The 13029-nt window shown below is 41.6% G+C and overlaps 1 long non-coding RNA gene across 1 annotated transcript; it reads right to left on the bottom strand.

Annotated features, from left to right (window-relative positions):
* Positions 1 to 1574: 1574 nt before the first annotated feature.
* LOC138961033 (uncharacterized) lies at positions 1575 to 3365 on the bottom strand. Its single transcript, XR_011454129.1, has 3 exons — positions 2983 to 3365; positions 2125 to 2217; positions 1575 to 1880 (listed from the first exon to the last, which is right to left on the bottom strand). It is a non-coding gene; the product is annotated as an uncharacterized lncRNA (long non-coding RNA).
* Positions 3366 to 13029: the final 9664 nt, after the last annotated feature.

The raw sequence follows: 13029 nt of genomic DNA, 5'->3' as shown, positions 1-13029 counted from the left end.
TAACTCCGATTTCTTATGTATGCCTATCTCGTTCCTGCTGGCTCTGTTTCACACACAAGACAGACACGGCAACAATACGTATACTCGACACTGAAAGACGGAACAAACATGCAAACGTTCAGCATTTAAATGCAACGCTGAGAAACAACGATCAAGCAAAACACACAGCATTTGTTCAACGCTGAGAGACAACGATCAAGCAAAACACACAGCATTTGTTCAACGCTGAGAGACAACGATCAAGCAAAACACACAGCATTTGTTCAACGCTGAGAGACAACGATCAAGCAAAACACACAGCATTTGTTCAACGCTGAGAGACAACGATCAAGCAAAACACACAGCATTTGTTCAACGCTGAGAGACAACGATCAAGCAAAACACACAGCATTTGTTCAACGCTGAGAGACAACGATCAAGCAAAACACACGGCATTTGTTCAACGCTGAGAGACAACGATCAAGCAAAACACACAGCATTTGTTCAACGCTGAGAGACAACGACCAAGCAAAACACACAGCATTTGTTCAACGCTGAGAGACAAAACGAACTACGAAACAAGAAACAGAGTATACACTTGTGCAGCGTGTAAGAAAGGGAGAGAAAAAGACGAGGGAAAGAGAGCAAGCACTTATTCAGTGCTGACTGACGAGACTCGCAGAGCCGGCCTCTTTTATAGTCTCTCAAAGACTCGGTACTAATCTTCTGTGATCGCTGTGGGCTGGCTGTAAGGGAGGGGATGGGGGTATCTACAGGAAAGGCGGGGGTGACTAGAAGGAAGGTGGGGTCACTGGGTACCTGCAACTCTGAGCTAGTAGGGCTCTCCCGCTACAATAATGTAAGATCACGTTCTACATGCAACACAGTTTTCACGCCAACAAAATCACAATCATTGTACAGAAACAAAAGACGTATCAACTGCGCGGCGACTGTCCTTTTCAATGAATCTCATCTGAAACGTAGAACTTGCCATATGAAGGGAAAAGAAAATAACTGCATCGGTCTCGAATAGCAGCTAGCATCTGCTGAAGAGACATTAAACCCCAAAAACCAACCAACCTTCAATGAATCTCACACTTTCGACTTCATCAGAATCTGCAAAAGGCCTTTTCAAGGATGACTTCAGCGTCTGGAAGATTCTTTGGAAGTAGTTTGCCACAAGAGAGGCTGCCAGTTCATCAACATTTTCTTCAGGTTCATACTGATACACTTTCCCTGCAATAACAAGAAAGAATCCATCTGCCAGCCCCGGCGAAACGTTGTTCAAGAACTTTTTTTTATTCAAGAATATTCTAGAATGTTCTAGAATGTTCTAGAATTGTTCTACTGGCATTATTCTAGAATTTTTTGGCTTGTAGAATATTCTAGAATATCAAACAAAATTCAAGAACAGCAACAATGTTCTAGAATATTTTTTTTCAAGAATGATCTTATTCAAGAACATTCTTCAAAGTTCAATAACTGTGATCCCTTATTTTTAAAACACTTAATTTAATTTTTTTTTCTCCACTTATAGTTTTGGTTGTGTTTGCTACACATTCGAATTATACTACAAAATAAAGCCAAACAAACACTTGGTTCATTCTTCAAATGTTATATTGTCACAAAGAAGTGAAATAGATGACAAGTCGATCTTGGGCTAACAATGTTCACAAGCAGAATGTGTCTTCAACATTTGTTATCACTTTTCTGAACTATTGGAACTGCATGGATGCGGATGCGGTACCGCTTCTCCGGGAAAGGTCACTGTCACCAGCATCCCTTGTTGGACGATTCCCTTGGCCATCTTCACTGTCAGTCTGTGGCAGAGCATGGTGGATTTGATTCAAAAGAAGGCTCAGTATCAGCTTGAAGCTTTGCAACATTGTGTCCTGTAAAGCCTGAAACACAATGCCTACAGTTTACAAAAAATCATTCATTCAAATACTTGGAAAAAGGAACAAAAATGAAGAGTTAAATGTCCGCAGTTTGTTCTTTTTGGTATGTAAATATGGTATAGTATTGATGAAAACACATTTTCATCTGAAATAAGCCATTTTTCTCTGAGACGTTTTGCCCATTAATTGATTTAATTCATTCACTGGCTGATTAATTACTTCCACAGTTCGTTGACAGGACTCTTACCTTTTCCTCCAGTGATATTTTATTTATGATGTGCTTCATGGTACTTCCAGTGAGAATTCATCCAGATATCTTCTTCACCCCTCTTTCCTGGACCTAGTAAATAAGAAACAAAAAAAGGTTTTAACAAAGGATAAACTCAAACATCAGACATTCCAAAGATCATCATCATAACTAGAGTGAATGTGAACAGAAAACTTACAAACGTATTGGCTATACTGCTTGTCATTAATGTCAATCAATCAATCAATCAAACCAATTTTGATGCAATGGTTAATGTTACCTTTTTACATAAAAGTACATAATTCTATCAATACACTTTCGGAATATTTGTTATAATCGTCATTGTTGTAAATACCCACAGGCATGTTTACAATTTGAAGCACTTTTTTCAATTTCATTTTCAGAAACCTGTTTTCAATTTTGACCAAACCAGTCAGTCTGCTAGCGGCAAATTTATACCAAATCTGTGAGTTCCAAACCTCAAACAAATTCAGCAGAAGTTACAGTCTATAATTTATACTTTGAAACCAACAGGTTTTGTTTATTCTGTCCAACAGTGCCAGCAGAACGCAAATCACGGCAGACTTTCTGTTTGCAAACAGACGACACAATGACACACTGACACAGAAAAGGCGGCCGTTAAACCCAACAATCAAATCATCACATGATTAACAGTACTTTTGCTTAAAATGCAGTTAAGTTTTATACATCTGCCATTTCTCATGTGTCAGATCGAAGAAGAAACTTTTAAAATTGAAGGCTGGTTTCGATTTCACAGTCACACTCACACACATGTTTACATCTGTACTGACCACAGACCAGTGTTGAATAAAACAAGCAAAAACAAAACATACTTACTGAGTTCATGGAAATGATGCATGGATCAATGTTGTCTTGCTTTGATGCAAAAGTGCTTCAACAAAGACAACAGAGAAAAGGTTTCTAGCTGCAGCAGTTCGTTCAAAAGAGTCCCCTTTCCTCATGGTGTACTTACAGAGCGTCGCCATTTTGCTTTTAAGGGAAGTAACTCCGGTGGACAAACTCTGGCACCGGAAGCTAAGAAACCAGGCGCCAAATTCTTTAGAAGCACGTTGTTAGAACTGAGAAAGATTTTGTAATCTCCATTTATCTGAAAAAATGGCATGCCACCGATTTGTCAACTTGTTAGGCATGAAGAAATGCTGTATTCTTCATCCCAAACAAGAGTTTGAACTTGGAGGTGCCAGACACAAAAATGACAGATGAGTGAAACTGAAAGCACCATGGTTGAAACTAAGAGCAGCGATCTCACTTGAGTGGCAACAAGCTGTATCCTGATTTTCTCAGGAAAAACAAAGGTAGGTGTTTTATAAAAATTCTTTTATGTTTGATATTGTTGTTTGTTTTAGGTGACATATACTGATCTAGGTTTAGGTTGGTTTTTTTTAGGTTATTTTTACAATAACTGAATAAGTGAATAACAATTAAATGCTTTCAGTTTCTCTCTTGTTTGCAAGATTTTAAGTGAAATCAGTTGAGTTAGACCTATAGGATTTGTTTATTTTGAACTATCATTTGTTTTGGTAGGATTGCATGACTTTTTACTCAAGCCCTTTCAAACCTATTCTTTTCTGAGTCTCTGTGTAACTGTAAACTTGTGTAATTTGCACATGTATCATTCATTGATTGTAATATATATGTGTCTGACAGTGATACTGATAGTCAAGTGTCAATCAGCAAGCCGGCACTAAATTGTTTTATTTTTTTCAAATAATTGTCTTCTGAGTATTAGCTAGTCAATTACAAGACTTTACAGGAGACTGAGTTTGGTCAGGAACATATATAAATTTATACTTATAGAAATTCCTGCATGAACAAAGATGATTACTATTAGTATTATTTGTAAATAGTTCAGTATTTACCCCTTATTAGTAAATATATTCAAACTTGAGCATTTATAATTATATATATATATATATAATGGTTCTAATTTGATCACTTCTCATTTTTACAGATGCTGCATCAAAAGGCAACAAGCTGCAAACCATTAACCCATCAACATCTTGTCAGAGAGTCCCATCAACATCTTGTCAGAGAGTGCAAGTCTTTTCAAGAGCTTGAAGAGGTGCTCAAGCCAGTCAAGGCCATGGGAATAGTGATGCAAGAAGAGATTTACTCAGGTAATTAAGTGAAGGCAATCAACATTTATTGATCTAAACCTTTGTCACAACAAAATTTGGGATAATTAAATGAAAGCACAAAACATGATGAATGAATTATTCCTAAATTGAAGAAAAAAATGGCTTGGAATCGCAACAAAAAGTCTCTTTGAAAATTAAATTAGTTAAATACTGTAATTTCTTTCATTCCTGGCCCGTTGCATGTCAGTTCCCAAAAACTCTCTGGGTGGCATTTCTGGAAATGAAGCTAACTAAAGTTATCATTTAGTTGTTTCAATACTTTTATGAATGGTGACTTATTTGATAAAAACATTGACATGGCACACTTGATTTGACAAAATTCACAAAACATTTTTCGATTTTGTAACCATCATTTCTTGAACAGTTAATGTTCTCAGCATCCAGGCGACTGATACATACATTTGGTGTGGATAGAATCTGCATGAAGAATACTTCATAACTGTATTGTTTATTTTGTAGTCATTTTAAAACGGAACAAAATACATAGTAATAAAAGTATCCAAAACAGGAATTTTGCATTTGGACACCTTGACAGATTCCTGACCATATTATTGACTCTTTAGTTTAAGCATGATGAAAAAAAGCACAACAAAGAAACATTTAGACTTAAAAAATTGTATTTTCATTACACTTTACAGGGCATCCGCAACCTGCAAAGCATCGGCTCCAGTATTCAGACTGCACCCGGTGTGACCAGTGGAAAGGTTCTTTGCCAAATGAATAACCATCACCGATTTATCATCCTTCGAGTAGTTAAATTACATCTGATAAAGTATTGAATGAAATCTTGTTTTGTCTGCTGTATCAAGTATTGATGGAGGAAAAAATCACTTTAAATATTCTTGTTCTGTTATTAGTCATTAGATAGTTGTACTATCATTCTGATTTGTATAAAGAATATATTCTTAATGGATTTATTCTTAAATGCCAGCACAGAATATTCCAAGATCATTCTGAAAATTGTGTTGAGAGTATACTAGAAGTAGAACTTCAACCTAGTTTTGAATATTCTAGAATACTTAAGACATGTTCAAGAATATACTTTAAGTTAACAGGATTCAAGAATATTCCAGAAAAATGTTAAGATTCAAGAATTCTCATTTAATCTTTAGGAATAATTCAAGAAACTTCTAGAATATAAATTCATGAATATTCCTGAACTTTTTTGAATTATTCTAGAATAGTGTTAAGAATATTCTAGAATAATGTTAGGAATATTCTAGAATAATGTTAGGATCATTCTAGAATATTGTTAGGAATATTCTAGAATATTGTCAGGAATATTCTAGAATAATGTTAGGAATATTCTTCAAGTAGGCAAGAATATTCTAGAATTATTCAAGTCCTTTTTCAAGAATATTCCTTACCAAAACATTGAAATATTCTAGTTAAAATTCAAGAATTCTCATTTAATCTTTATGAATAATTCAAGAAACTTCTAGAATATATATTCATGAATATTCATGAACGTTTCTTGAATGGTTCTAGAATTGTTCTTGACCGTTTCGCCGGGGCGGTCACCATCAGAATCTGCTACTTCGGTTCCTGATGAATCGGGATCAACAGTTAGCTCCGCACACATCGGCCCAGGGCAGTCCTCAATCAGAAAATCACCCCACTCCCAATGTTCTGCTGGAGCACCCTCGTCAAGCCTGACAAATAAAAAGAAAATATAGTCATTTAATCTAACTTGATATTTCCAACAAGTACAGAAGTAGCCTTGGAAATGTGTTAAAAGAAAGACTAGTAGGTCCTTTCAAGGCAAAAACTGAAAAAGGCTCTGCCTAGTGAAAATTTCTTTTGCCCTGTTGTTGTAGAGTACTTGACATACCTAAATTCGGTCATCCCTTCTACATTCAAATCTGCTGACGATATAGTGTATTATTTTAATTCAAATGAAAAATACTTACTGGATCTGAGTACAAAACTGCAGCAACTTGTCTTCCTCAGTCTTCATATTCCTTTCTTCAGCATTCTTTCTGCATGCTGCAGCCTGTTTGGATCTCGATCCTTTGAGGCATTAAACATGTTTCCGCCGCCCCATCTGGAAAATCATTAAAATAATGACAACATAAACATATTACAAATGCCCCTACAAAATTAAAGGGAAGCAACCCATCACCAAAAAAGGCTAAAACTAGCCCTGGCAATAAGCAGGTACCCTACGAGTTACCTCCCATTGGTGTGACCTACGTCACCACCTCCAACACCACGTGGCTCCTAATCATACGACATCAAGAAAAACTCAAAATCATATGCGGGGCAGGCGGGAGGGCATTCACTATGTGATTTGGGTAAGTATATTAATCAAATCAAAATTTACTTATGAAATTTTCGATTAAATTACATATTCTTACTCCGAATCACATAAAGCAGATAACATCAACATGGCGGTGGGCAAGAAATAAACTCAAACTCACCATCACATTCTGGCCAGAAACTGGCCGGCTGCTATGAGAGCAGGTAGCCCGCGAGAGCCATCCTGCCGAAGTGCCGAGACGTCCCGAAGATAGTAGTTGATAAAAATATCTTCGGAACGCCAATAGGCACTTCTCATAAAGGCACGCAAGTCATGAATGCGCAAAAACTTTAAATCTGATGCACTTCTCTCCTAAACTATTTTGAACACAAAACCATGGTCGGTTTTACTATTAATCTAAGTTTCTATTTTTTGACACAATCTGTAGAGATGTGCTCGGTTTCACAGACAGGAAGCAACTGATGGTATTTGCGGGAAGAATAGCCCGCGTGAACCCCTTTTGAGACTGTACCAAAAAACTGATGTGCAAATTCGTTCTCGTGCGTGTTTCACGCCCGATCAACAATCGTGACATGAATTCAACTCACTGCGTGCGTCCCGTTCAAACGGAGCTGAGGGGCAGTTTTCACAACAAAAATCAACTGCTATCCGCATTACAAAAACATTCACACATTCATCCAACGAGTACGTGGAACTAAAGCGTCAATCACAATACATAGTAGAAAAAGTGAGTCAAGAGTCAATGAATGATAGTCGGTCCAGTAAGAGTCTCAAACCAAGGAAAATAACATCTTTCTCACACGCATTACAACCCAATGAACAAAACACCCTTACACAGGTACAAAAAAGCCTGAATAATTTCCCGTTGGAGCTGTTTGTTTCTGTTATAATAATAATAATAATAACGATTACTTATATAGCGCGTAAACCTCGTGGTGACAAGCCCAGAGCGTTGGTGCCGTTCGTTTTCTTTCAAATTGTTCGTTCGGTAAGAGCTGTCTGTGCATTTCCTCAAATCATCTGCTTATTGTCCACACAAAATAAAATCCATATAGCAGACCCTGATATAATAAGGAACACAGACGTAACATTGGGTTCAGGACATAACTGCTTGCGATGGCTGCCAGCTGAAGTTATCATCATGTAAGAAGGTGGGGTGACGTTTCTTGCAGGTGGCACACGTACCTCTGTCTTTGCACTCCCTTGACCGGTGGTCGGTAGAGATGGCACATGCAAAACAGAGTTTATTCTTCATAACGAACTCCCTTCTTTCTTGAAGTGGTTTTGCTGCTAGCTTCCTACATTCTGGGAGTTGGTGCCCTTGAGCTTCGCAGTACAGACATGATTGATAGGGAGTAGTTTCTGTCCTCATCGCGTTTCTCTTAATGCTGGTAGAGGAGCTAGTCAATCAATCAATCAATGAGGCTTATATCGCGCATATTCCGTGGGTACAGTTCTAGGCGCTCTGCAGTGATGCCGTGTGAGATGAAATTTTATACGGCCAGTAGATTGCAGCCATGTCGGCGCAAATTTACCTTTCACGGCCTTATTCCAAGTCACACGGGTATGGTAGACAATTATTAACTGTGCCTAAGCAATTTTGCCAGGAAAGACCCTTTTGTCAATCGTGGGATCTTTAACGTGCACACCCAATGTAGTATACACGGGGGGTGGTTCGGACACCGAAGAGAGTCTGCACACAAAGTTGACTCTGTGAAATAAATTTCCGCCGAACCTGGGATCGAACTCGCGCTGAAAGCGGCCAACTGAATACAAATCCAGCGCGCTACCAACTGAGCTATATCCCCGTCTATAGTGCCTGATGAGTGAGCGGAAGGAGCTGGCTTGGCAAGGTTGCCGAAGACTGGGTCGCTTGCCACGTCGGCTTCCTTGGCGATGAAGTCCGCTAACTCAGCGAAGGTAGGATATCGTCCCTTGGTGTCTTTCACTTCGTTAACCTTTCTTAACCACCTATTTGCCATCCAATCTGGCAGCTTTTCTATCAGACGCTTCTGATACTGGGAGTCATCCAAGATCCCCATCCCTCCAACGACTTGAGCCGCGATGACGCATTGCCTCAGGAAATCTGCCAAAGATCGAAGTGCGGTACAGTCTGTATTTTTAACAACTCCCCATGAGTCCAATTTGTCTCGGAATGCTTGCGCCACTATAAATGGATTGCCAAACCGCTGCTCCAACACTTCTAGGGCTCCGTGGTAGGCAGCCTCGTTTCTCAGCAAAAAGAAACCCTTGATGGATTCCCTGGCCAACCCTTCGACGTATTTTTGAAGGTAAAGCAGTTTCTCCGTTGCTGGGATAGGCTGTCTACCAATCAACAGAGAGAAGGCTGACTTCCATATCGGGTAGGCCAGTGAATCACCCGAAAATACCGCTGGTTCTTGAACCGGCAGCCTATTGAGTGAGATGGCGTCGGCCATGGTTTGGGTCAGCGAACGTTGGAGCTGTTCTGATGCTGAGTGGGTAGCAGAATCGTTCTCCCGTTGACTAGGGTGCTCTAGCGATGTATCCGTCGTGAGCAGCTGATTGAGATGGGTCACATGGGGGACAAAAGGGTATGCCTCGGGTCTCAAAAGGCCTGGAGGAGGGGGTAGAGTCTTTTTGGGATAGGAAGGTGACTGAGGAAGGGCCGCATCTTGGTGATGATCACACTGTGTCTCACTGTTCATAGATTGCGCGGAAGCGACCGCCTGTGACGTGGTGGCGGCAGCAGCTGCGGTCTCGTTACCACCGCAGGCTTCTGAGTTTGAGGGTTGAAAAAGGTGAGACGGTCTTGAGGGAGTGGAGGCTGATGAGAGGGGGCCCCCAAACCCAGTGACATCCGTCAGACCGCCTCCACCTGTCGCGAGTGACGTAGCGGTGGACGCCAAAGGGACCACTGTCTCAGTATGGCTGAAGGCCATGGTCGTAGGCAGTGCGTCGGTGGTAGTAATCATCCCCGTTGATTGTAGCCGTGGTGCTCCTGAAAGTGGGCGATGACCCAGGAGGAGTGCCGTCTGGTCCACGGTAATGGCAGAGAGGTCGCCCGCCATATCAGCCTGGAATTGCTCCTGGGAAAAGTCCACCAGCACTGCGTCCGCCGTCGCTCCCGGACCTGCCATTGCCATGAGAGGGGTGGGACCACTACCTATCAGGGAGGGGAAGTTTGGGGGAGCGTTGGAAATAAAACGCTCGGTCAGGGAGGAGAAGTTTGGGGGAGCGTTGGAAATAAAACGCTCGGTCAGGGAGGAGTAAGGAGTCTTCGTTTGGCTATCTTGACTTTCCTGTTCAAATTCTTCAATCGTGCTGATAACGGCATCATTTTCTCGGATCTTGAACTGAAGTCTCATCCTTTCCATCTTTGCTCGCTGTTCCGATTCCTCCCTTTTGTAGTATTCTCGGATACAGGCAAATATAGACACAAGGTGTGTGTAGTTACAACGTGCTTTATTGAAGACCAGAACGAGGCCAACCTGCCAGATTGATGTCCCTTGGACTGTACATGTATAAGGTCATGGACACGTCGTCTGCTAAGACTGACGGTACGATATTACCAGCTCCCATGGGGTCGCCTTCACGCGGCGGGAGTGTTTCCACTAAGCTACCCCACCCCTTTACTTCTCTTCTTTTGTCTTATTTCTGCCTTACCAGTCCTTTCACCTATATTTCCCTCCAAAAAACTCTCCCTACTATTCCCTGCAGTTTTCTGATTCCTTTCTTGTCTTATTTCTACCTGACTGGATCCGTCACCTTTATTTCACTTCCCAAAAGTCTTCTTTTCCACATCCTTATTTCGGTCTCGAATAGCAGCTAGCATCTGCTGAAGAGACATTAAACCCCAAAAACCACATCCTTATTTCTCTGTGATCTTCCTAAGACCCAGCGTGTTTGCCGTGCGCTGCGACCTGTACCGGTTTGGGCTGGTGACCTGATGATTGAGGGGTTTACTTAGTTGCGACTTTGTAGCGCCAACACATCATTTTGGCCCAGTCTTTATCTAAGACAGGAGGTTGAAAAAGGCTTACCCGCTTCAATCAATCGGCTGGTCAAGTCTGGGTATATGTCTTGAGCATATTGCATCGGACCTTTGGCTAAAGGAGCAAGCGGCGGTAGGAGGGGGCGGCGGTAGTCGGGACAAACACTATGCCAAGTTGTTACCTAACCCGTTTCCGCTTGGAAAGAGTTGACGAACATTATGCCAAGTTGTTACCTAACCCGTTTCCGCTTGGAAAGAGTTAAATCTCCTATTACAGATTGATACCATATGTTTCCTCTTATCGCTGCGTATATCCATCTGTATCCTTGGCGCTCTGGAGTTGGATAACCGCTCCACCTAAGCGTCCCCTTGTTGGGCTCCGTGGTGGGTGGGGATCAGATGCGACGAAGATAAAGGCCTCAAACATGGCCACCTCTTCTTTTTCTTCTTTTTTTTTCAAGCACCCGAAACGGAAACAAACGAAGATACTGCGTTGACTCTGACTCTGACGATGAAGTCCGAGTCAGAGCAACAAAGAACAACATCAGCGAGGCCTGGCCCCGTTTCATTGTTGTTGAGACAGCAGATGAGGCACAGCCCATCTCCAAACTTTCGCCTTTTGCGATACAGAAGGTTATTGCAGGAGTATCATCAACGATAGACAACATTAAGAGGCTTCGTAATGGTTCTCTACTGATTGAATGTCCTTCAAAAAAGGCATCAGATGGTCTTCTCCGTCTGAATGGTCAGAAATTTGTTGATAGACCGGTCAAGGTCAGTCCTCACAGAGGCCTGAACACCAGCAAAGGAGTCATCCGATGCCGAGAGCTGGAGGGCCTCAGTGAGGCTGAAATAAAAGGTCTAAAGGATCAAGGTGTCATTGATGTGTACCGGGTGTTGATCAGGAAGGGCGATATCAGAGTACCCACCAACACCCTTTTCGTCACTTTTTGTACCCCAACCATCCCTGAGAAAATAAAAGTGGGATTTGTTCAAATAAGAGTGACTTTGTATATTCCATCACCAATGAGATGTTTCCAATGCCAAAGATTTGGACATTCAAAGGCTGGATGTAAACAGAAGGCAGTGTGCGAGAGGTGTGGCGGAGATCCTCACGAAGGTCCCTGCACATCACCACCCACCTGCACAAACTGTAAGGGAAACCATTCCCCGTCCTCCAGAGAATGTCCAAAATACAAGTTTGAACAGGCCATTCAAAAAACAAAAACGGAGAAAAAGATGTCTTTCTCAGACGCCAGGAAGGAGGTTGAAAAAACTAATGTTTTTTCCTTCCAGAAAAGTTTTGCGGCAGCAGTCAGTCAAAGACCTGCAACAAAGTCAACACCCACCCAGACCAGTATTTCGTATAGGTCTGTGGGTGTCCAGGCAGGCCCGTCTATGTTGAAAAGGACAGAGCCCACAAGAAACAAAAGTATTTGTACACAGACAGATGAAAGCACAGGTGGGGCTATCCCCACTGGAGACTCTATGGGGTCTCCTGGTGAGGTTTGCTTCACCGCCCCAACTGGAGACCCTGTGGGGGCTCCTGGTGAGGTTCGCTTCACCACCCCAATTGAGGACCCTATGGGGTCTCCTGGTGAGGTTCGCTTCACCACCCCAACCCAGAAGCCCGTTCACAGGGCAACTCACAGGAAGGGGGCCGTCGAGGTAGTGGAGGTAGTGGACCTTACTCAATCCACACCACGAACACCTCCGGACAAGGGAAAAGTTACTCTGCCCCAAAGATCGCCTCGCACCCCAAAAATGGAGAAAAATCCCATCACACTATACAATCATTTTGGGAGTTTATCCGACGAAGAGGGTATGGAGGCAGAAACTTCTTAAAACTAAACAAACATAGCCAATTTTATTCAATGGAATTGTAGAGGGGTCCAAGCTAACTATGAAGAATTATGTCTACTTTTACACAAATTTCATCCTGTTGCTACAGCATTACAGGAAACAATGCTGAAACCAAACAAAGATTTTAATGTATCTGGATACAATGTTTTTAGAAACCATTCAGACAATAACACGTCTGGGGGAGTTGCTCTTTTGATTAAGAAAAGTGTACTTTGTAGTGAGATCAACCTATGTACAAACATTCAAGCCGTCGCAGCACGAGTGACATTAGTACACGAAGCACGATCTTGAAAATCTTATTGATCAGCTTCCAGCTCCCTTTGTTTTAATGGGAGATTTTAACGCTCATTCCCCTTTATGGGGCAGCAACTCTCTAAGTACGAGAGGACGAATTCTAGAAGATTTTTTAGACAATCGTAATCTATGCGTTTTAAACGATGGAGTACCAACATATCTCCATCCAGCAACAGGATGCAAGTCCATACTAGATCTAGTTATTTGCGACACCTCTCTTGTTCTAGACTTTGAATTTAAAGTCTATGATGACACATGTGGTAGCGATCATTTCCCTATCTTGATGTCTCAAATAGATGGATTGGAAGAAGCTTCCCCCCAGAGATGGAACCTGA

The sequence above is a fragment of the Littorina saxatilis genome, linkage group LG3 (genome assembly GCF_037325665.1).
Source record: "Littorina saxatilis isolate snail1 linkage group LG3, US_GU_Lsax_2.0, whole genome shotgun sequence".
Lineage (NCBI taxonomy): Eukaryota > Metazoa > Mollusca > Gastropoda > Littorinimorpha > Littorinidae > Littorina > Littorina saxatilis.
The sequence above is the reverse complement of the archived record's forward strand: the minus strand, read 5'-3'. Positions and strand labels throughout refer to the sequence as shown.